Here is a 26,882-nt window from a genome sequence, read left to right on the forward strand (position 1 = left end):
CCAGAAGATGCCTAAATGTCTATCAAAGCAACTGAACTTTTTGAGTTCATGGAAAAAAGAAAAATCCAGATATTGAAGACCAAGAAGGCAGCAGGTTGAGAACCATTGCAGCAGCTGATGCTGATCAAGGGATGGGTGAAAATTATGTGTCTGTTCGTCTTTTGTCAGATTTTACCAAAACTCAAAAATGTGGGAAAAGGTAAAACTGACAGGTTTGCCTGTCCTTATCAGCTTTTCACTGTGATCTGAGAAATAAATTAAACTAATGAGAAAACAGAGGATAGAAAATAGTAACAACAACAACTCGGGGTATAGATAACAGGCAACAAACATATATGTATAGCCAAAATACCAGGTTTCAAATGGATATTTTAAGGGTTTTAGTATCTATAGATCTGGAGAGTGAATAATTGTACTCCTTATGGAAGCTGCCAAAGATTGTTTTAAATTCCTCTATTATGAAGCTGAATAGACAAGGGTATTAACCATAAGGACAATTGTAATGAATGAGTCCAATGATTTCAGTCAGTCTCCAGGTATAAACCAACATATCAAATCCTATTATAATTCTAGTTGGCTTGTCATAGCTTTTTTCAGCATATGCAAGACTAACCATCCCTAACCTGTGCATGGTAGAAAAGAAACTTCTTGATATGATTCAGTGCAAGCCTGTATATTTTAGTATCAAATGGTTAGACTAGTGTGAGAGATGGTTTGGATTATACCCAAGATGTACCACTTGCACAATGGAATTTGCACAATTGGACCTCCCCTTAATCTCTGAATCCCAGTGAACCTCAAATCTGATCTGGAATCCCCCAATATCTGGAGCATCTTGGAGAGGTACAGGGAGAAGGGGAAACTATTCTGGGGCTAGACATTGTTGCACTGGTAACTGGGAAACTTTTTGATTCCTATTTGCTATGCTTTTAGAAAAACTGCTGGACTTCATTTTGCTTCCAAATATGCACCCTCTCCAAATCAGATTTATAAAACCACTTTTTGACACACTCTCCCCCTGTGGATATTATTCTTCTGATGTCCACATGGAGCCAGTACTTGTTATAAGCAATTTTGATAGCAATTACAGCAATTACTGCTGTGATTTTTCTTGGATAAGCCTCTTCCCATCAGCTCTGTGCATCTGGATTCTGCAGTTTTTGCCTATTTGTGTTTGCAGCGTTGGTCTAATTCTGACATGTTTGAAGATGAATATGGACAAATGGCTACTTTTAAATCTTGGCCCCATTTACACTATACAGTACAGCTATTTGTCCACTAATTTTCACAGTTTATTAATTTACTATATTTATACTATGCTCTTCTCACCTGAAGGGGACTCAGAGTGGCTCACAAGTAGGCAATACTTTGATGTTGTGCAAACAGACCTACAAATAAAAATATATACGTTAAAAACAAAAAACAAAAAACATCTAAACATTAAAACTAATAATTAAAGCCACACAATCCAAAATCATAGACCAGGAGCCACTCCGGTCATAATTGCACCTGTTCTGTTCTATCTTATGGAACCCTGGGATTTGCATCTTAGGGAATGGCATTTGAAATGTTCAAGACCAGTATCCACTAATTGCAGTGATGCAAATGTATCTAAACACATAGAAGTTCAATGTATACATACAAATATTAGTAAAACATAGGATTGTTACATTCACATTTAATAAAAATAATTTGTTCTTTTCTCAAAAGATGAAAAAATCCTTCTTCACGTGTGTAGAAATAGTTTTTGTGTCTTTACTACAGACGAGTAGACTCTAAATCCTTGCACAGAAAATGTCCTATTTTCTTTATTACACAAGAGTAGACTCCAACATTCAACTGGTTTCGGCTCACAGGAGTCTTCATCAGGTAGTTGGGTCAATAAACAACACATGTTATGAATATATACATACAGTTTGTCAGCTGGAAACATCAAGCTTGTACATGCTACTTATTAAGTTATTGAAATATCAATATTTGAGGCAAGTGGTCTACTAACTGTGCTCTTGAAAAGTGGATCCTGAAGGCAACATATGTAGTCGCTGAAGGTAGTACCTTATAGTTACATGAAACATATACCATTAATAACAAAGATACATAATATGCACAACAAAAACAATTAATAATATTCGCAAGTCCTTGCTAACAGTATACTCTGCAAAGGCATTTTATTCTGAAGCAAGTATGGAACTGAAAGAACCCATTTTCCTTTTCATTTGAAATTATCAGTCAGAATGTGCTAGTGCCTTACTAAACTATAAATCTAAGCACCTTTGGCAGGTAAACTGGATTAATAGCACTATAATTGCATAATGTGAATAGTCTCTTTGCCATAGATTCTCAATCAGACTGATGATTGAGTTTCACTAGAACATTCTAAAATATTTGGGTTCTTGTTACTTTACTGGATTGGACAAAGTATATCCCTCTTGATATTGGACTGTTCTTCATAATAGGACCAGAGCTGGTAGGAATAGCTGGGGTCACACTTTGCCCATGACAGGGATGGGCAAAGTGGGAACTGTTTCCCAATACAGCACTTTCATTAACTGGAGATGTCAGAGATGAAAACTGGGACATTTTACACACAAACCATGTATTCTGTCACTGAGCTATAGCACTTGGGAGTGGGTTTTATTTTTCCCTTTGGAGCTTCCACACAACCTTTTCATAAAGCCATCTTCCCAAACAGCAGTGTTTTAATAATTATGGGATAATAAAAATGGAAAAAAATACAGCCAGCTAAATGCATAAATACGAATTCAATTGATCACATAAAGTTAATCACTAGACTATTTGCTCTTAGTGGAAAAGGAGGCTTAAGCAGATTGGCTGTAATTCAGCTCAGAGCTGGATCCAAGAAATTACAGACTTGTCGGCTACACTAACTCCTATCACAGGTAAATTGGTGGAAAACATGATTTAGAGTGATTTTGGTATGCTTAAATATATCCAATTCTTCACCGGATTGTGGTCATTTATGTGACAATATGTGTGACATATGTAAGTCACGTGTTCAAGAATGCAATGTTAGTTAGCAACAAAAGAATAAATGGTAAAGAATTTTGACTTTGGGGAAAGTGGCCCAGGAAAGAGCTGTGTGGCACTGAGATTTCTCCATACCACCAAGTTTTGTGCTGGAAGCCCTGAGAGAGCAAAGAGGGGGGAAATTGTGCCATTTTAAGGCTCTGAACATATGTGAGAGCCTTCAGAGCAAATTACTGAATGTGAGACTGCTCCATCAGGAATCCTCTGAGACTGCTGTTATTTTTCAAAGTGCTGTAAAGTGCTTTCACAAAATAGGATCACCTTATATTTCTCTACTCAACTACTTCTGTGCACTCATTTCCACTTCTCTCTGTGACCTGGGTCTCTGCTTCTCAAACTGGCTTCATCATTAGTCCATGTGTGTGTAATGGCCCTGTCTCCAGCTCTTGAGGAGGAGAGGGACCTTTGAAGATCATTTAGCTGCCACCATCAACTGATTTATCCCACGTGACTCAACAACTCAGTGGGAAGGTACTGAGGGTTTATCTTGCTTTTTTCACCTCAGCCTCTGCAGACATATTTTCCTCTCCCCTGATAGAGAAAAGAATATTATACACATACTCACACACAGAGTGCTAAGGCACATGAAGACAGTATAGAAAAGGGGATTTTTTTTTAAAAAAGGAAAGCCAATCTTATATTAGCAAAATGTTATATATGAAGGCACCTTCCTTGTTGCCTTAACTAGGACTTGTTGCAAAGTTGTAAACAGCCTGGGGCCATCTACATTACAGAGTTAAAGTAGTTTGGCACCACTTTAATTGCCATGGCTGTGGAATCATAGGAACTGCAATTTGATGAGGCACCAGCATTGTTGGTAGAGGCAGTTAAAAACCTTATAAAACTACAAGCATTGAACATGGCAGTTAAAGAGGTTTCAAACTGTATTAATTCTATATTGTAGATACACCCTGGGTCATATTCAGATTAGTTTAAAAGAAAAATGAAGTTTAATGTGATTCTGAATATTCTTATTTTATTCACAATACTGATGGCATTTTTGGGTCTTGGATGGTCATGGGATTCTGGGTTCTTTCATGGGATTCTGGATCCAGCCTACAACAAAACTTCCCTAGGAAAAGTGAGGCAGGCAGTGCCCCTGCATTTCTCCATCAGTTCCAAAGTCTCAATCCCTTTGTCACTTCTTAAGCCTCATGGCAACTCTCACTTGGATCCATCTCAAAGTTTTCACACTTCTCACCAAACTGATCTTCCTCATTGAGCAACTGTCTCTCATGATCTCTCTTGCTCCCCCAAGATACTGATTCCCAATAAATGTAACTTAAACCAACGCATCTTTAACCATTTGTTTACTTGCAGGAGAGACTGTACCAACCTGTGTTGCTCAGATAATGGAAGAATTATCACATTGTACAAAAAAGTGAGAGTGAGAAAGAGACATGTACATTTCAAGGTGTTACCATGATAATTGCTCTTATGTGAAGTCAGCATTACAAATGCCCTTTCCTACTATATGATGATTTCACTTTTATTGCCATGGTTCCATCCTGTGGACTTCGGGAATTTGCTCATCAAGGATTGCTATTTGGAATTCTTAGCCAGAGAGGTCCTCTCCAAGATTCAAGGATGTTGTAATTGCAGTAGAAAAGAAATCATGCTGGTATAAAAATATGAAGAAAGTGCAGTGTGAAAACACCCTCAACTTCTGGCCATATGACTATATACACAAACAACTATGTGCCTTTGCCTTATCTGATGCGATAAAATATTGCAGAGGGTTTCCCCATCACAGTTCTGTGACTAAGGCTAGCCCTTCTCATTGCCTCAAGCAATAACAAAGCACAGTCTTCAAGATTTCAAAGAAGTATTGGAACACATAAATACTTGGACAGAAAGTCATTGTGGTGTGAGTGTTAATTGAAGACACTAGGAGACCAGGATTTGAATCTTCGTTTGGCTATGGAAACCCATTGTGAAATCTTGGGCAAGTCACGCTGTCTCAGAGGAAGCCCCTCTGAACAAATCCTGCCCCACCCCTTATCTTAGGGTCACTAAAAATCAGAAATGATCTGAAGGCACACAACAACAATAACAATATTTCCATAGAACCATTACTGTGTTTTGGATTCGGCACCACTCTAGGATAGTTTGAACTGGAAAAAAAATGCTAATTAGAAGGATGGTAGAGGACAAATATAAGGTAAACATGGGAGATAATTATAAAGTTCATTGTCCTTCTTTCACTGGAATATAAACTGAGGAATGTACTGCACTCCAAGAATTTCTCACAGCTTAAATGGGTATTGGTGCTGAACTATTAAATTGTTCTTTCTCCCAAATGTGATGTTAAGCTTACACAGTTTTGCATGAACAGCCCTCTAATGGTTCCTGATCATGTTGTGACACCAATCCTGTGAAAGTAGATTTCTCTGTGTGATATTTATTTATTTTATTTATTATTTATTTATTTGATGCACTTATTAACCGCCATTCTCAGCCCGTACGGGCGACTCATGGCGGTGTACAGTACACATAAAAAGACAATTACAAAAAGGCCAGTATCAACAACATATAACTATACAACAAATATAGACTACACAAAAATCCGCTTCGTCTCTCAGTGGAATCATAGCCAGTCTCATCTTCCTTGTACCATTCCAGTTCTCATTACCATATTGTTTGTTGCTTAGCACTTAATTAAATGCCCTCTCGAACAGCCAGGTCTTAAGGCTTTTTCGAAAGGACATAAGGGAGGGCGCCTGTCTAATGTGTGCTGGGAGAGTGTTCCACAGCCGGGGGGCCACCACCGAGAAGGCCCTCTCCCTCGTCCCCGCCAGCCGTGCCTGTGATGCAGGCGGGATCGAGAGAAGGGCCTCCCCAGACGATCTCAAGATCCTCGTGGGCTCGTAGGCCAAGATGCGGTTAGAAAGGTATTTTGGGCCGGAACCGTTTAGGGCTTTGTAGGCCAGAACCAGCACCTTGAATTGGGTCCGGTAGCAAATCGGCAGCCAGTGGAGCTGGGACAACAAGGGCGTTGTATGCTCCCTGCTACCCGCTCCAGTTAGTAACATGGCTGCCGCGCGCTGAACCAGCTGAAGCTTCCGGGCCGTCTTCAAGGGCAGCCCCACGTAGAGAGCGTTGCAGTAATCCAGGCGGGATGTGACAAGAGCGTGTACCACCGTGGCCAAGTCAGACTTCCCGAGATACGGGCGCAGCTGGCGCACGAGCCTAAGCTGTGCAAATGCTCCCCTGGTCATCGCTGAAACCTGGGGGTCCAGGCTCAACGATGAGTCCAGGGTCACACCCAAGCTGCGAACCTGCGCCTTCAAGGGGAGTGCGACCCCGTCCAGCACAGGCTGTAACCCTATATCCCGTTCGGCCTTGCGACTGACCAGGAGTACCTCTGTCTTGTCTGGATTTAGTTTCAGTTTGTTCGCCCTCATCCAGACCGTTACAGCGGCCAGGCACCGGTTCAGGACCTCGACAGCCTCCTTAGTAGCAGGTGGGAAGGAGTGACAGAGTTGAACATCATCTGCGTACAGATGACACCGCACCCCGAAACTCTGGATGATCTCACCCAGCGGCTTCATGTAGATATTAAACAGCATGGGGGACAGTATGGAACCCTGTGGCACCCCACAAGTCAAAGGTTGTGGTGCGGAACAGGAGTCCCCCAATAACACCTTCTGGGTGCGACCCTCCAGAAATGACCGGAGCCACTGCAAAGCAATGCCCCCAAGACCCATTTCCGCAAGGCGCCCCAGAAGGATACCGTGGTCGACGGTATCGAAGGCCGCTGAGAGGTCCAGGAGCACCAACAGGGACACACTCCCCCTGTCTAGCTCCCGGCGCAGATCATCCACTAAGGCGACCAAGACCGTCTCGGTACCATGCCCCGGTCTGAAACCAGACTGTGCCGGATCCAGATAATCCGTGTCTCTCAAGAATACCTGGAGTTGTGAGGCCACCACGCTTTCCATGACTTTGCCCAAGAAGGGGAGATTGGAAACAGGCCGAAAGTTGTCCAATTTAGTGGGGTCCAGTGATGGCTTCTTCAACAGCGGCTTTATAATAGCCTGTTTTAGGCTCGCTGGAATCGTGCCTTCCCGGAGGGAGGCATTCACCACCACTGTTACCCACTCAGCCAAACCCCCTCTGGCCTCTCTCAGAAGCCAGGATGGGCAGGGGTCTAGGATGGACGTGGTGGGCCTCATTCCTCCAAGTATCTTGTCCACATCCTCGGGTTTCACAAACTGAAAAGAATCCAACAAAATAGGACAAGCAGGTGCTCTCGTTACATCCACAGAGTCTGCATCTAACGTGGCGTCCAGCCCAGAACGGATCAAGGCGACTTTGTCTGCAAAGAACCGAGCAAATGCTTCACAGCGCGTGACCGAATTGTCAGGGCTCCCACCTGCAGTGGTGGGAGTTAAAAGACCTCTGACAATCTGAAACAACTCCGCCGGACGGTTCTTTGCAGATGCAATAGTGGCCGCAAAGAAAGTTTTCTTTGAGGTCTTTATTGCCGCGGCATATGCCCTAAGAAAGGACACAAACCGTGCTCGGTTTGACTCGCTCGGTTCCGAACGCCACACGCTCTCTAGTTCCCTCTTCCTTCGCTTCATAGCTGCCAGCTCCTCAGTAAACCAAGGTATATATTGCTATAGTTGATATATAGTTGATATAGTTGATATAGTTGATTATTGCTATAGTTGCCTTAGGGTATTTTGTTGTATGTTTTTTGACATGATTTTTTCAGAGGAGATTTACCTTTGTCTTCCTTTGAGTATGATTTGCTCAAGATCACCCAGTGTGCATCCACTGGGTAGGGATATGTATCCTTGTTTCACAAAGTTGTCGCAATTCAAACTACTGTCTTGCCATATGCTCCTGTTTAATGATTTGTAGTACTAGGGTTTTCACAATCCAAAAACTAAAACAAATATTTAATAGTGCAATCTGAGGATAAAATGATAGACTTGGGCCTTTGTTGAGACTCTTGGAGAATAACTATAGAGAATCAGAAATCAGAAATCTGTGGATTGACAGCCAGTATTAACCAGTGTTTTGGGCGTTATGGCCATGTTCTAAAAGCAATCTCTCCTGACGTTTCGCCTGCATCTGTGGCAGGCATCCTCAGAGGTTGTGAGGTCTGTTGAAAACTAAGAAAATTGGATTTATATATCTGTGGAAAGTCCAGGGTGGGAGAAAGAACTCTTGTCTGTTGGAGCTAGCTGTGAATGTTTCAATTGGCCACCTTGCTTAGCATTTGATGGCCGGATAGCCCGGAGAGCTTCCCTTCAACTGTTGACGGTACCAAGAAGCTTGTTGGTGTGTGCCTTCAAATCTTTACCAACATATTGTGAGTCTAAAGTGAACCTATCATGTGGTTTTCCTGGCAAGATTTGTTTAGAAGGGATTTGTTTTTGCCTTCCTCTGAAACTGAGAAAGTGTGACTTGCCCAAGGTGATCCAGTGGGTTTCCTTGCCTGAGCATGGATTCATGCCACAAGCTACCCTGTGTGCCTTCACTTTTGCCAGCAATGGAACAGCCTAAAACGGTCATGTGAAGAGGTCCTTAGTGGTATTCCTTCAGTCTTGACCTTGTACAGTTGGATTTCAAGCCAGAAACTTTTTATTTAAAAACTCTTAAGTTTTTCCTTCTTGAAAAATAAGTAGGCAAGTCATTTTTTTGATATACAGAAAAAAGATCTGAGAAATGGAATGTGTGAGAATAATAAAACTGTTCCAATTAGTGATTCAGGACTTTAGTTTGATCTGTGAGCAAAAAATCAGTTTAAATCATCAGTATCTTTCTTTTCAGTGTTTACAATGTCCCTTTGGGTTAGAAATTATCTTTGCAACTGTAAATGTTATACGGAAGAAATTTGGTAACATCATGAGAAATAATGTAGACTATAAAGTGTAGATTAATTCAGAAAATGGATTTCTACAGTTTCTCACATAGTTATTATGGTGTGTCTTCAAGTTGTTTCTGACTTATGGCAACCCTAAGGCAAACCTATCATGGTCTTTTCTTGGCAAGATTTGTTCAGAGGTTTGCCAGTACCTTCCCTTAAGGGTGAGAGAGTGTGACGTGACTAAGGTCACCTACTAGGTTTCCATGGCTAGGTCTCCCAGCACCAGGCCCATAGCCAGGATTTTGATTCGGGGGGGGGGGCATGCATATGGGATATATTGATCATGGTGATCAGATCATGATATGAATAAACATAACAGTTAATGTACCAGTAAGGCCTTCTCGCGGTCCACCATGAGAATTTGGGGGAGGGGGGGGTTGAAGCCCCTCAAGCCCCCCCCCCCCGGCTACATGCCTGCCCAGCACCCTAATCCAACTTTCAAACCACAACAGTGCACTGTGTTTTTTCTTTGATATAGATGACTACTTTTACATTTTAGTTACTTGTTGACTATCCATGAAGAAGAAGAAGAAATATTCAGTTTACTATATCAGGATTTGGTCTCCAACCTGTTTTCTGACAGAAAGCATAAAAGATCATGTGTTTATACTCTGAGAAACTTTCAAATAAGCTGTAACATGGCAGTCCTCCTGGATGTTTACAATTTAATTTTTTATTTTGAATAAGTTTTTATCGATGGCACTTAATCAAGTATTTATATGTCCATACAATATTGAGCAAGTTCATTCTCTGGTCCTAAAATTATATTCTTACATCCTCCTCTCTCCAGATTTCTTTTAGTGGTCAATACTTACTTACTTAGGCGATCCCTCGTTGGACGAGTAAGATGGTCTTCCATTATGGATTTCCTTGTGGGTCCGTATGTGGCTGTGGAGCCCTATTCTTGCTCTGCATCTTCTTCCGCAGTGAGGGCATTGGTTACCAGGTGGAAGGCAGTCCCGGTCGGAGTTGGCTTGATGCGCCTTCCTCCTGGCACGTTTCACTCTTTCACCCTCCACTCGTGCCTCCTCAAATTCTGCAGCGCTGCTGGTCACAGCTGTCCTCCAGCTGGAGCGCTCAAGGGCCAGGGCTTCCCAGTTCTCAGTGTCTATGCCAGAGTTTTTAAGGTTGGCTTTGAGCCCATCTTTAAATCTCTTTTCCTGTCCACCAACGTTCCGTTTTCCGTTCTTAAGTTCGGAGTAGAGCAACTGCTTTGGGAGACGGTGGTCACGCATCCGGACAACGTGGCCGGCCCAGCGGAGTTGATGTTGGAGGACCATCGCTTCAATGCTGGTGGTCTTTGCTTCTTCCAGCACACTGATGTTTGTCCGCCTGTCTTCCCAGGAGATTTGCAGGATTTTCTGGAGGCAGCGCTGATGGAAACGTTCCAGGAGCTGCATGTGACGTCTGTAGACAGTCCACGTCTCACAGGCATAGAGCAGGGTTGGGAGGACAATAGCTTTATAGACAAGCACCTTGGTCTCCCTACGGATGTCCCGGTCCTCAAACACTCTCTGCTTCATTCTGGAAAATGCTGCACTTGCAGAGCTCAGGCGGTGTTGTATTTCGGCGTCGATGTTGACTTTGGTGGAGAGGTGGCTGCCAAGGTAGCGGAAATGATCAACATTTTCTAATGTTACACCATTAAGCTGTATCACTGGCATTGGAGAGGGGTTGGCTGGTGCCTGCTGGAAAAGCACCTTGGTTTTTTCAATGTTCAATGACAGGCCGAGCTTCTCGTATGCTTCTGCGAAGGTGTTTAGAGTGGCTTGTAGATCTTCTTCTGAATGCGCACAGACGACATTGTCATCAGCATACTGGAGTTCTATAACAGATGTTGTTGTAACCTTGGTTTTGGCTTTCAGTCTGCTGAGGTTGAATAGCTTGCCATCTGTCCGATAGATTATTTCCACTCCGGTGGGAAGCTTCCCATCAACAAGGTGAAGTATCATAGCGATGAAGATGGAGAATAGAGTTGGGGCAATAACACATCCCTGTTTGACACCGGATTCCACTTTAAATGGGTCACTTTGGGAGCCACTGCTGTCCAAGACTGTTGCCATCATGTCATCATGGAGGAGCCGCAGGATGTTCACAAATTTGCTTGGGCACCCGATTTTTTGGAGGATGGTCCAGAGAGCGCTGCGATTCACTGTGTCGAATGCCTTTGCAAGGTCGATGAATGCCATGTACAGAGGTTGGTTTTGTTCCCTGCATTTTTCTTGGAGCTGTCGTGCAGTGAAGATCATGTCCACGGTTCCTCTGGAGGGGTGGAAGCCGTTCTGGGATTCTGGGAGGGTGTCTTCTGAGAGGGGCAGAAGGCGGTTTGCAAGGATTCTTGCGAGGATTTTCCCAGCGGAGGTTAGAAGAGAGATACCTCGATAGTTTCCGCAGTCTGTTCTTTCCCCTTTTTTGAAGAGGGTGATGATGGTGGCGTCCTTGAAATCTGCTGGAATTTTCTCGGTCACCCACACTTTTTCTATGAGTTGGTGGAGTTGGTGTGTCAGCTCAGGTCCTCCCTCTTTAAAGATTTCAGCAGGGATCCCATCTGGTCCAATGGCTTTGTTATTCTTCTGTTGGCTGATGGCATTGTTGACTTCTTCCAAACTGGGCAGTGCTGCAAGCTCATCCCTGGTTTGTTGTTGTGGGATTTGTGAGATGACCTCTTCGGCCACATTGGAGCTGCGGTTCAGGAGGCTTTTGTAGTGTTCTTTCCAACGTAGTGCAATTGAGTTCTGGTCCTTCAGGAGTTTGGTTCCATCTGATGAGCGTAGAGGCTGTATGCCATGGTTTCTTGGTCCGTAGATGACCTTTGTGGCTTTGAAAAATCCCTGAGCATTATGGGTATCTGCCAGGTGTTGGATTTCTTCGGCCTTCTTTGTCCACCAGATGTTCTTGAGCTCTCTTGTCCTTCTTTGGACCTCAGCTTTTGCACTGGCATAGATCTTTTTCTTAGCAGCACAGTTGATGTCTCTCTGCCATGTTTGGAAGGCTTTCCTTTTCTTGTCAATTAGCTGTTGGATCTCGATGTCATTTTCATCAAACCAGTCTTGATGTTTCTTGGCTTGGTATCCAATAGTTTCTTCGCAGGCTTGGATGATGGAGGTCTTCAGTTTGTTCCAATGTTCCTCAACATTTTCTGGGTGTACTGTGGGTAGATGGTTCTTGAGTGCTGTTTGGAGATGGGCTCGTCTGGAGGGCTCCTGAAGGGCTTGGGTGTTCATTTTGCGCCTTGTCTTCCTTCCTTGGAGTCTGCGCTTGGGAGCGATCTTGATAGCCATCGAGGATCGAATTAGCCTGTGGTCAGTCCAGCAGTCGTCAGCACCTGTCATGGCTCTTGTGAGGAGCACGTCACGGCGGTCTCTGGCGCGTGTGATTACATAGTCTAAGAGGTGCCAATGCTTTGACCGGGGGTGCTTCCATGATGTCTTGAACTTGTTTTTCTGGTGGAAGAGCGTGTTGGTGATGACAAGGTTGTGCTCCGCACATTTGGTGAGAAGCAGGATGCCATTTGAGTTGCTGTTTCCAACCCCGTCTTTTCCTATGGTCCCTGGCCACAGGTCGAAGTCTCGCCCGACTCTTGCATTGAAGTCCCCCAGGAGGATGATTTTGTCCTCCTTAGGTATCCCCGATAGGACGGTGTCCAGCTGACAGTAGAATTTCTCCTTGATGTCTTCGTCAGCATCTAGTGTTGGTGCATAGGCACTTATGATGGTTGCCCGTTGGTTTTTGGCAAGATCGATTCGGAGGGTTGAGAGTCGTTCGTTGATGCCAGTGGGTGCTTCGGGCAGATGTTTCATCAGATCATTTCTGATGGCGAAGCCAACTCCGTGCATTCTTTGGTCTTTTTCGGGCAGTCCCTTCCAGAAGAAGGTGTAGCCTCCTTTTTCTTCCTTCAGCTGTCCCTCTCCTGCTCTCCGGGTCTCCTGAAGGGCTGCTATGTCGATGTTGAAGCGTCCCAGCTCCCTTGCAATGATGGCAGTTCTGCGTTCGGGGCGTTCACTGCCGCTATTGTCCATCAGAGTCCGTACGTTCCACGTACCGAAGTTCATTTTCCTTTTTTGGCCGCAGGGTGGTGACCCCACTGGACACGGCAGTCCAGGCAGTGATAAGTGAGGCAGACTATGTTTAGGGCACCTTTTCTAGCCCCCTCCCCGTGTGGGGTGAGCAGAGTGGGTCCTAAAAAGGGCTGCTCAGTCGCGGATACAGCTGCTGAACTACTCAACTGCCTCGGACCTTGAGGTAGAATGACTGAGTCCGTACCCACCGCCCATGTGCCAGTCTGTAACTAGGGGCTTCCAGATTTCACAGTCCTGCCCCCGTCGCCACTCGCTGATCGCCATGGGGCTTTGGTTGGTTTGTTTTTATTTTCTTTGGAAGACGCCTGTGCGTGGGTTTTTTTAATGTGTGGAGGTCAGTGCACAACTGATCAACACACAGACTTCACAGAGTGAGGTTCCACTGGTGATGTAGTTTAACACAATGACCGTGGCTTCTCAGTCTGTTGCAGCCTTCTTCCGCCTTCGCAGCCGTTGTAACATGTGCCATGTTATTCTCCGCCTGCTCCGCCGTTGAGGTCTTTGGGTCTTCGGACTGTGCTTGGTCTGGAACCTCCCCCGCAGCCACTCCTGGGAGTGCACGACTCCAGTTGTTGTGCCTACAGGTTCATCGGAACGCGCAAGCCCCCTCACCACGACAAGGTGACAGTCCATCGAGGGGGTAGTGGTCAATATTTTATGTCTTGTAACTTGAATAGACAAGTGCCTTTTCCTCAAAATAAATGTGTGTTTATCTGCATATCAATGCTATGATGTTGGTTATCACCTTAACTACTGTTTATTAACAACCTCTGTTAAAATAATGATATCAGTTTGTAGCATTAGTATTTCAGTTTACCCATTTTAGTCACTTGAGAAATCTAGAAGTTACGAAATGACTTCCCTGGCTACAGCTCCCTTAATACTCTTAAAACCTGCTGGTTATGAGATGAAATTGGTGTGTTTTGATTTATTTAATTGTTTTAGTGATATTTTTGCTTTTCTTTACATGTAAACCTATCTACTGAAAACTGTAGGGTTTTGTGTAGAATAAAATGTTAAGCAGTTCAAATTAAAAGCAATGCTTCCTGCATTTAAGATGACTGAATTATATGAATAAATTGTGTATAGTGGAATAATTTTAGCCTCTTTACAGGGACAAACTACTGCATCCTGAAGAACATCAAGAAAACATGAAGAGTAGGTCCATAACACAAAACAATTTCTATTCTATGATTTATTCTATATTTTCATATAGATTTAATTAAATTAAATTTCTCTTTTAGTTTCAAAGTTTCAAGTCTTAAAAACCTGAAAATGACTCTTAATTAGCAATTTATGGTTACAAAAGAATACCACAATGTCTGTTGGAAACACGTGAAAACTGTGTCAATAGACTTTGGCAGAAATCAGGCTTGATTGACAAATTTTGGTAGACACTCAAGAGTGCAAGTTCAGTCAGTCTTGCCCCATTGTGCTTTTTATGTATGTTTTCAAACATTTAAGAGTTGAAAACCTTTCATTTGTAGCTGTTGACACTGGCAGTGTTGCAGAAATCTGAAGAAGTTTCTTCACATTTGGAAAAAACTGTCTATCACAGACAATATATGCTTTCTGTACATTTGATGGTTTTTCTGCAGGTATAATAAGGTGAAACTCTTCCATCAGTGTGTCAGTATCTTTCTTTAAACGTTTTTAAATTAATATTTTAAATATTTTAACGCGGCATATCATATGTAGTGTTTAAAGTTTCATGCTGTATAGAAAGCCTTCAGTCCCATATCTTAGAGTTAATGCTAATTGTACTATCAGAAGGACTACCAAGGATTTAGTATAGTACAACTGCCATATCTGCAACATTGATATGCGTGGTTCAAATTCTCCTTTGTTAGAAGTTAACTTAGGACCGCTTACAGGTATCACAGTTATTTGTTGCATTGAAAATAATTGGGTTTGCATTTATCCATGGTTTCATATAGCCACACAAAGTCCAGGAACATGTCTCCTGTGGACATGGGAATCATATTGTTTATATGTAGCAATCAGGATTTACCTAATATCAGAGGTCTTTCTGCTGGGGTCACAGCTGGGCATAGCATCGCTCTTTGTCCTCACTGTCTGATTGGGCTGACACCAAGGAGCAGACAAATGCTTTCATCTTGACCCTTGTGAGATTTGAATGGAGTGTTGAGTTGAAATTGTGTGAGTTTAAATTGTGCTGAATGTCTGAGATCATGTGGGAGGCCCTCCTCTCACAAGCCTTAAGGTTACCTTATAAAGATCTGTCTTCTTGTGTATTCCATCCTGATTTCAAGAAAATATGACAAACCTACAAGCGGTCAAAATTGTTTTTAATTTGCTGTATGGTTTATTTTGGGCCAACAGAAAATATGGTTCACCCAGTCATAAGTACACCTTATTACTTAAACAAAGCCAAACTTTATGTCGAGGGATAGCAGGCAGTGAAAATCTGTGCCAGATTTACCATTGTGCTTATGTGTTCTTAAGCACAGGGCACCATTGGCCGGGGGGGGGGGGGGGATCTTCCTGCCCATTTTTAAAAAATAAACATGATGGATTTTGTTTACAATTGGTACAATTCTAAATGTGAAGGTGTTATGTTTTGGAGCAATTCCAGACATAATGATAGAGCTGAGTGTGCCACAAAAGAGGCAGTGTAGGCCTCCCATGCCTACCTCCTTCAGGGCCCAAGGAAGAGGCATCAGAACATAACTAGCACATGGCCTCATTTATCCTAACCATCTACCACAGCAATACAGTTGCTAGCAAACAACTTCCTTTGCCTCCATAATTTCCACTTCTAGAAGAGCATCTACTTTTGTACCTCAGCTAAAGCACCCTTAAATGGAAGGTCCACTCTGCATTTTCTATTTGTAAAATAAATAAGACATTGTTCTAGAGAGTGCAAATTAATCTCCCCACTGTCTCTCTTTGAACACCAGAGGAATATGCACCACCAAAGAGTCAATCTGTGTACCATCTTTTCCCATGATAAATAACTCTTCCTCATCTTTAGCCTTGTGAAGCACTCTTGTCCTTTATTTTGCCATTAATGCTTACAATAAAAAAAATTAAATTACCGTTCATCCTTTCCATCCTTTCAATAAGTTTTCCTCAGAGAATCTGTGCCAAAGAACAAACATTTAAACGGGACACAGAAGCTTTAGTTTTATACACAGCCTTGCTATATTATTCATTGCAATGAATTTTTAATGTCACAGAAAGAAAAGTAAAATATATTTTAATTTCTGGAGCCAGGCAGGCGAGTCATCCAAAGAATCATAAATTTACAAAGGCTGTAGAGAGCAGCCAGGAGAAAAGAAAAGGCTCTACCCTCGGGTAACCCTCGTGTTTCTGTGAAAGACTTGTAAAAGCTCTTATTGGCCTTAATTCTCCAGGGGCCACCATCATGGCTCATAGGCCCCAGGAACCTTTGACCTACAAGCATTCAAAGCGTCTCTAATACAATTTTCTTCTCCATGAAAAAAAAAAGGTCAAAAAAGAGTGAGCTAATAGAAAAAACAAAAACAACAACAAAAAACCCCAAAACCAACCCTTAGCTATTAACATAAGACAGATGAGAATATATCATGAGGGGAAATGTCTCCCTATCAATAATACTCAACTCTGATTCATATGGGAAAAAACATTCTGAGATGGGGTGTTGTTGTTTTTTAACGAGGGAGATATATCAAATGTACATTCCCATTTTTAATAAATCATTTCCGTGATTTGTAGGGGCTTTTGAAAAGTTGCAGGCAGTGAAAACACAACAGTCTTTTGTTAAGGAATTCTCAAAACTAATGATTCTCTTTGTGCTATATTCTCCTGGAATTCAGCAGTTTATCTCCAATCAACAAGTTTCACAACAACTAGTGAGGAATCAATTTATAAACCTCACTTAGACAATATTGCAGATTAAACCTTATGGATGCTGTGTTCTTCAAACGTGTATACCTTTGATGCTCCAGAATAAGAGAAAGAGCATAATTGTGTGATATGAATGAAAAACTGAAGATAATTCCATGCCTTTGTTCTCCAATTCACACTAAAATGGCTCTAACAAAATTAATTTTGCAGAATGGGTTTTAAATTGGGAGGGAGGGGAATGGGTATGTTCAAATGGGAGCATTCAAAGAAAATTAAACTGTGAAGGAAGGCTGACAGTGATGATATTAGAAGCAAGATTGAAGTCTGCAAAAAGATGACTCGGAAGATGTATAACCACAATGGCTGTCTTTCTTCCTTTGTAAAATCAGAATTCTAGGGCAATCCACATTTAAGGACTGAGTTGGATGAGAAATCAATTGGATTCACATTTTAATGTGAACTTACAAATGCTCACTCTCTGAACAAACCCATCAACTTGTCATGCAGTTATATGGTGATATTTACACTCTTCCCAAATTTTGCAATGAAATTTGCAGGGTAAATATGCACAGAAATGCATTCCATTAGGTGAACTTATTTGTCAAATTGTGTGGGAAAATGTGAATAGTAAGGGGTGGGACAGAGTTTGAAGACTTCTCTAAAACCATCTGTTGGTTTCTAACCAAAAGCTAGATCTGAATGTGAATTCCCTGGATCATGGCTAGCTTTCTCTGTCTCAGTTTCAAATTCTGGGAAACATCATTCTGCCTAAAAATATTGAATTCTTTCCACTCTGGAATAAGAAATGTACATGCCCAGGAACAGCGAAAACATCTCTATTTGAACTATTTAGATCATTCATTTTATCCCATTTGTGGCTGCTATTTTTATTTGCTTTGCTTTTGTCAATAAGGGGAAGGTGAGGGAATTTCGAACCATAGCAATGTTAGTACATGGACACTATTATGTATGAAGATGCCTACATTTTCCTTCTCATTTACCTTCATCCTGGTGAAATCCTGATTTCTGACATGGAACACTGACATCAGAGCTTGCCAAGCTTCCCTTAGTAGATGTGCTCAGAGTGGTGTAAATAGCTTGATGCTTAGCTAGGCTTCCAGGAGACAAGGGTTCATATTGCTCAGCCATTGAGACCCACTGGGTGAACATGGGCAAATAAAACTTTCCCTGAATAAATTTTGGCAAGAATATCCTAAGATAGGGTCATTATAGGTTGGAGTCAACTTGCAAACACAATTCAACCACAGGAAATAACAAAGTTTAAGTTGAAAGTCAATAAATCCAGCTCACAGGAGGATGAAATGGAAAATATAAGGAAAGTATAGCTGATATTTATTTATTTATTTATTTATGACATTTCTACCCCGCCTTTCTCATCCCGGAGGGGACTCAAGGCGGCTTTACATACAGGCAACTATTTGATGCCTTAAAACACAATGTACACTTAAATAAATATTAAAATAGATTTTAAAAGTACATTTAAAATAATTTAAACATTTAAAAACAATACATTTAGAGTTAAACATGTAATCCACAAGCATAATCCTGGTCGTTCCAATTGCACATTGTTCCAAGTCTATCTATTGCACAATTTCTCTAAAGGCTTGGTCACAAAGCCACATTTTCACTTTCCTGTGGAAGGTCAGAAGGGGGGGGGGTGTTGATCTAATATCCCTGGGGAGGGAGTTCCACAGCCACCTCTGAGAAGACCCTGTCTCTTGTCTCTGCCAATCGCACCTGCAAGGGGGGTGGGACTGAGAGCAGGGCCTCCCCAGATGATCTTAAACGCCACACAGGGGTATATGTTTGCAAAGGTTTCCTGGCCTTTGTAAATGCATTAGACTATAACCTACCACATTGGAAACAGAGAGCTAATCTGGTTATAGGGAGGTATTTGTTCTCTCTTTTTTCCTTACACATAGGCAATACAATAAAGCTTCCAATATTACTGTCTTCAGCACAGATATGTTATTTATCCTCCTGACATTCTTGTTTTAGCTGGTTGAGATTCACTCACACACCCATTTACCTGAAAGCCGGGTGTCTAGATTAAATTCTGAGCACATACTCAACCATTGTAAATTTAACAGTGCAGTTTTTCTTTAAAAAATACAAGAGATTTTCCCTGTCAAAGCACCTTGCACATAAGTGATGGCTTTCTACATTAGTGCATGTCTTAATATCTTACAATTGTGCTAGCTTATTATCTGAAGGACTCCCACCAGCCTTTTGAATGAACTCTGCTTCCCTAGATTCTTTTTCAGACTCAGATTCCTTCAAAACATATGCATATTACTGAAAACCCTTCAATATTATTTTTATAATATGTATGTTGTATTCACCCTACAGCAACTGCTGATCTGAATTTGAAAAAAATCAGCATGCAAGGAACTGTCTGGTATCTCACGGCTATATCACTGCCATTAACATGTAAAGGCAGCTCCCAGAGATATCATTTGGTGACTTTAGGGAAAGATAAAACTACTGTAATTCATGTTTTAGTTCTAATTTGAGATGAGTTTTCTGCCCTCTAGTACACTATTACACATATAATGCCCTTTGGTCACTTTTTCTCAAAATATAGATGCAGGTTTCTCTCAACAAGTAAGAAAATCTACGCATTGTAATGATATGTGCCCTTTTCTACCATAGCTGTAGGGATAGGGGAAGCAATTTGTATGTCATCCTTAGAGAAAATGAACTGCTGTTTCATAATATGGACATTAGGATATGCATTTTCTATGCATGCTCAAGTGAGTTTATTGGTTATTTTATATCTCTTTCCAAAGGTCAGTTTATGAATGTAAATCCCTTTGGCATAAATAAAAATGAATCCCACAGCAGGTTTTTTGGTTTTATTGTCAAGGTGCATTCAGGATATCATGCAACTGAGAAATGGCAAGCTGATGGCAAGAAGATATTTTTTTCATTGTAAGAAGAATAGAAATAGCCTAACTGAAAATTTTAATTCTGTGTTTTAATCTCTGTCCTGTGTACTTAATATACATTTTATAGAAATATGTTTTAATGTGTATCTTTTATAGAACTACATTTTAATATGTATGTTTATAGAATGTTTGCAAAGTTTGTGTGTTTTTACTGTGCTGTGACTTACCTTGAGGAGAGGTGAATAAGAAATCAAATTATTATTATTATTATTATTATTATTTAGTAAAGGTAAAGGTTTCCCCTGACATTAAGTCTAGTCATGTCCGATTCTAGGGAGTGGTGCTCATCTCCATTTCATTATTATTATATACTATGTAAATATTAAGGAAAAATATTTTTCCAATGATGACATTATACAACAAATTCCAATTTATTTCACACTTGTTTTTACACTTGTTTTTTAGAAATCATTCAGCATATGTAATCCAGTTATTATCTAACCCATGTGTATACAGGCAGTCCTCAAATAGGCTAGGTTCTGTAGGTTTGTTCCTAGGTTGAATTTGCATGTAAGTTGGAACAGGTATTTTTAAGTGTAACTACAGCATAGATAGATAAATAGATAGATGATAGATAGATAGATAGATAGATAGATAGATAGATAGATGATAGATAGATAGATAGGACATTTTTTGTTAGTCCTTGTAAGTCGCCCCTGAACAAATCTTGTCAAGACAATCTCATAATATTGTTCTTTGTTGGCAACACAATACTGATCATTGTGTTGCCAATAAAGTATAGTGGCATGAGTGTTGGATCATGATTATGGAGAAAAGGGTTCAAATGACATTGGGCAATCAACACTCTTTCAGCTATAGAGGAAGGCAAAGACAATCTCCCCTGAACAAATCTTGCCAAGACAATCCCATGATATTGTTCTTTGTTGTCAACACAATATTGATAATATATATCTATATTAATAAAAATGTAATGTTTGTTTGTGTGATTAACAGAACTCAAACACCACTGGGCGAATTGACACCAAATTTTGACACAAGACACCTAACAGTCCAACAAGCGCCCATCACCCCTAAAAAACAAAAACAAAAAACAAACAAACACACACACAAAATCCCAGCAGAACAGACTTAAACCCCCCCCCCCCCAAATACACCATATATACATATACAAATACACTGATATACATATACACATGCACACATTCATACACACACATGTATATATATGCACAAAACCACACAAATATACATACATACACACACACACACACACACACACACACACAAATATTCATATAAACAAGCACACACATATACACAATATGTATATACACATATAACACACACAAATACACAAATATATATACACACATATATACACACAAATATTCATATAGATAAGCACACACATATACACAATATGTATGTACACATATAAACACACAAATACACAAATATATATACACACACACACACACACACACATAAAGCCACACACACACAAACACACATATATTGACAAATATATATACACACACAAACACATATATACACACAGAAACTGTCGGGACACAGACACCTTAAAGGGCCAGACTAAGAATTCGTTCCAAAGTAAAGTTTATTTAGCAAAGTAAAAGGGCTCAGAGACACTTAACTCAGTGTCTCTGGCCAAACTCAAAAGCAGAAACCAGTCTTGGTTCAAAAGAGTTAACTGAAGCAATAATCCAGATTATTGAGAGAAAAGAACCAGATTTTTAAAAACTGCTCCGCAAGTTCCCCAAAAATAGCACAGCAAATACGCAGTTAACAAACACAAGAGCCGCAGGGAAGAAAACATAGTCAAACGAAGTCCGAAGGTCGAAGCAAGCTGAATTCAAAGTAGTGAAGTCCCAAAATCCACATAGTCAGCGTCGTAGTCAAACCAGTCCTAAGTCAAGGAAGGGAGAAGTCAGTACTCATGGGAATCCAAGCCGAATCGAAAACACACATGAATGGAAGCAGTAACCTGTAGATCCAGGACCCAATGCCAAGACAAAATAGGCAGTGACAATAACCCAATGCACAATCCAACACTTTGCCTTCTGCAAAGATTCCCCATTTCAGAGCCTACTTTTATCTTACACATCATCATCAGAAGATGAGCTGACATCTGCCCCATCATTATCTCTTACAGCTGTTTTTGATTCCACACGTGAACTCCTGCTCCCATTCCTCCAACTTCTCCATCTTCTGTCAAGACTTAAATCCCCCCAAGACTCAGATGTATTTCCTGTTTGCCAGTCCTCATTACCAGAGAAACCATAAACGTGTCACTAGACATTGGCTCAGTACATACATCTTGTATCTCTTTTACCTTAGTCCAGTCCAATGTGTCATCCCCATCCTCATCACTCCCAGACCCATCACTCCCAGAGAAACCCAAGAATGACTCCTCATCTGTGGGAGCAGTAAGTATATCCCGGATCCTATTTCTTTGTTGCTCCTCATCAGATTCCTGCTCCCAAGTAACCTGTTTTCCCCTTCTAGTGTCCACACTACTGGTAGCGTCACTACTTGTAGGCTCTACTACAACAGAAACCACTGGGCCACAGCAATGCGTGGCAGGGGACAGCTAGTGTGTGTGTGGATACACACACACACATACATATCTTTTTTCCCATGGGTGGGACTCAAATAAATTAAAACAACAGATACTACATGACACGAAATAAAATAAAACTGATGAACAGATATCACAATTACACAAACCATAGACAACAAAGTTAATAAATACAACATATTCCACTGAAATTCCCTGGGCTTCAGGCCACCGAGGTAATCCATAAGAAATTATATTAAAAATTCTAAAGCTCTGTATGTTTAGACTGTGTATCCATTGTCAGGTTCGAGATAGCCTTCGTTGATATCTCTTACTCATCACAGCATATTATGGATTATCGGGAAAGGCTTGCTTCCATAGGATGATTTTAACTTGTGCATGAAAAGCAGCAGAGAGGGGACCGATTGCACCTCTTTGGGAAGAGAGTTCCAGAACCGCAGGGCCACTAATGAGAAGGCCCTTTCTCTCCTTCCCACCAACTGTGCTTGTGACATGTGTGGGATCGAGAAAAGGGCCTCTGTTGATGATCTCAGGGCTCGTGTGGGCTGGTAGGAGGAGATGAGGCCCCTCAAGTAGGCTGGGCCCAAACCATTTAATAAATAATAAAATAATGTTTCCCTGTACTATATGATGTGGGTGGTGAAATTCTATGGTTCTGTTCCGACATTAATGGTTCTTAGGTTGGAATTGATTCAACTCATAATTTTTTAAAAATGTTTCAATATTATTAATAATTCATGTGAATTATATTAGAAATGGAATGTAGAAAAACCAAACTCCCCCAAAGAAAGCTTGAGAGGTCCATGAGGAAGTAGAAGGTGGCAGAAGACAAGGAGGAGAAGGCAGCAGCTTGATATTGAATCAGTAGCTTAGTAGCCTAGGCATCATAATTGAATTTTTTTTTCAAATTTTCTTCTTTCAAGTTTGCCTGTTTGAAAAAAGCGAGACTCCAATCTTTCAGTTGTAAACAATTGCATCATTCCTTTTAACCTCAATTTGCCTCTTTTTTTCCCTTCCCAGCTGAGACCCTGAATGTTGACAACAAGGACTTTGCAAACAACAACAAAAAGAGAGCCTTAATCAAGACAAGATGTGGCAAATTCTTGCAGACCACACATTGGGAACATGGTGTAGTGTAGCTGCAAGCCATGTTGATATTTTATATCACAGCCTCATGTGCCAACATTACTCAAAGATAAATGCCCTTGATAAACCCTATCATTTTCACACTTTGAGAATAAAGCACTGAAATAATAAAAAGCTGATGAAGCATAAAGTATTGAAGTAACATGTTATTTTCAACATTTTATCTGTCATTTGCCATTTATTTCACCACTTTAAATAGTACATTAAATAGACATCTGTCAAATCAAGGCTACAAATGCCTGCAGAACAGTGAAGTGCAAAGGGGCCATAACAAAATAATTCTTTACAGGAATGAGGATGGGGGCCAGAGAAGAATGGGCCAGCATTTTCTTCCGTAGTACTTGGCCCCTGAAGCAAGGATGAAATTACAGAGGGATGGACAATGTATACCAAGATAGAAAAAGAAACAAGGAGAGACCAGGAACTAGCTTTGAATACATGGGGTACAGATGGGTTAAAACTATTTTTTAATTATTTATCATAAAGCTAAAAGAGACAATCCATGATACTTTTGTCTCAAGATTGCCTTATGTCAGAAGACACCTGAAGGCAAACAACAACAATGATACATATTCTCTTTCCCATTTTTGTTACTGTTGTAGCTGATAAAAAGATGGGAATATGGCCAAAGGGCTTTTGAATTGGTGGCACTCTATTTCTACTTCCACATGCCAATTTCATTTCCAGTAACAAATTCGAACATTCAGGACAGCAACTGGCTCTGGGGACTTTCTTATCCCGTTGTTTGGTGTCCTTTCTCACAATATTTGTAGGATTGATGAATATGAAGCATACAGTCACAGAGAAAGAACTTGGACATCAATTTTTTAAAGCAACCACCTAATCCTGCATTTTTCCTAGTATTGCAGATTCCACCAAAACATTTTATTCCTGCTGTTGGGAGAGAGAACTGACAAGAGAAATAAATACTGCAATGTGACATATTGCATAACCCCAGACCTGGTATTGAAAAGCCCTGGTAAACTATTGACTATGATTAGAAGTTAGGGCTGCCAGCTACACACAAAAACACATCCTTCTTCTTCCTCCTTATCCTGGCATTTTCTTCATGTGGAGACTCTGGAGAGAAATTTAGCAGTTTTAGGAGATAGTGTCTGCCTCTCTGTGTCTCCCTGTTAATGAATCTTCAGGATTCAGATTCTGCCCTCTTTGGAAAACCCCCGCTTCAATTCATTTGCTGAATTTCTCTGAGTTAATCTGAATCAGTTCTGAATTCCTGGGTTCATCTGGGTCCAAAGCACTGTTGCTAGAGTGTACGCATATGAATAAATTCTAAAGTCAATGAAAATTAAACTTAATAGCCATATAAACATATTCAACCAGGCACAAATGAGTGAAAGTGTATTGTACAATCGGTACTGACAAAGATGAATTAAGATAACTATTTTGCCGATCAGCACTCACTCTGGATTATTCATGCATTACTTTCACATCTCCTTATGTGCTAAGAATATTTCAAGCTTTTCTTATCATTCTGTCTGTCATCCTGTCACATTTTAATGTCAGCACTGTGTTCATTAGGGATGAGTTTGCCCAAGGGGGTTCTTTTCAGTTACTGACGAGTAGAAATACCACTATGTCACTACAATAATAATAATAAAAATCCAAACTGACATATCTAGTTGGAAACCAACTGTATATATCAGGAGCTCAGCCTCAAATTTAGTGACCCTCTCAATATTCACTTGCAAATATTGTCAACATAAAATTAGCAAGGGAGAGCAAAATGTCCATCTCCCCGCCTTGCATTGTCAGCTTTTCTACTTCTACTTTGGCCCCATCTACACTGTCATATAATTCAGTTTCAAACTGAATTATATGGTAAAGTAGATGGGCCAGCACTGGTGAGAGGTTGTTCGGCAACATTAAATTAGGGGTGGGAATGGTGTCTGTCCTTGCAGTTTTTGCCTCTTGACTCTAGGCAGAGTTGTCCTCTGCCCAACCCATGAAGTTAGAGTGATCACAGCCAAATCACATCACAGCCTGATCTGATTCTGAATACATAGGTCCAGTTTGTTGTCCTGCACCATTACATCCCTGAGTTGCAAGGCTCTACCTGATCCATCCATCCTAGAATTGGCGACTACCTCCTCCAGCTTGAATGCCCCAAAAAGATTGTTGGGAATGCCCCAGAAGACAACTTTGCCTCACAATTTATATTTATTGTGTCAGAAGTGAATAGAGGGTACAGTTATAATGTATTTAAAAACACAAAGTTAAAAACTTGGCATTATATAAAATGTCCTTTGATTAGGAGATGACCACTTGGAGTGCCTCTGGTGTCACTGTAAGAAGGCCCTCTATTGTGCATGTGGCAGAGCTCAGACTGCATTGTAGTAGGTAGTGTGTGGTTTGCTCTTCTCCACACTCGTGAGTCGTGGACTCCACTTTGTGACCTCATTTCTTAAAGTTGGCTTTGCACCTTGTGGTGCAAGAGTGCAGTCTGTTCATTACCTTCCTGGTTGCCCAGTCTTCTGTGTGCCCAGGGGGGAGTCTCTCATCTGGTATTAGCCATGGATTGAGGTTCCAGGTTTTAAGCTGCCACTTTTGGACTCTCATTTGCTGAGGTGTTCCTGGGAGTGTCTCTGTAGACTGCAGGAAGCTATTATTTGATTTAAGGCATTGGTGTGCTGGCTGATATGGACTGGAGATGGCACTGCTTTCGTCCTTTCATTATTGGCTGCTACTTCCTGATGGATGTCAGGTGGTGCAATACTGGCTAAACAATATAATTTATCTAGTGCTGTGGGGCATCGATATCCTGTGATAATACGGCATGTCTCATTAAGAGCCACATCCACTGGACTGAGATGGATATTCAATGAGTCCACAGACTCCCAGGACAGAGAAGCAAAGCGAAGATTTAAATTGAAAAGTTGGGTGGAGGGTCGTCTTATGCACCTAGTTGTCTAGTTAGCCAGAAAATATGGTATCTACTTCCACCACTTCCTTCATACGGAATGCAAAAAGTCTGAACAGCTCCCCTGTATGTTGACAAGTCTGATTTTGGGACTCCCAGTCATGTGACATGCTTATGTAATGACTTTAGGGCAGGGATGTGTAAACTGTAGATAACCAGAAGATCCATTAAGCCCCAGTAAACCCTGAAGGGCTGCAGCTCCAGATCACACATTTCCAGAAAAACTAAAAGAGCAAACACCAAATAAACAATAGCACATACATACAAACAATAACAAACAAAAACAACCCACCATGTTATCTGAGAGGGGACATTTCTGACACATTCTTGTCCCTCTGTCTTTATCACAGTAAGTGGGCATAAATCACTCTCTTTTTTATTAAGAGACCACTCCCTTGAAGACCTTTGG

The sequence above is a fragment of the Anolis sagrei genome, chromosome 4 (genome assembly GCF_037176765.1).
Source record: "Anolis sagrei isolate rAnoSag1 chromosome 4, rAnoSag1.mat, whole genome shotgun sequence".
Taxonomy (NCBI): Eukaryota; Metazoa; Chordata; class Lepidosauria; order Squamata; family Dactyloidae; genus Anolis; species Anolis sagrei.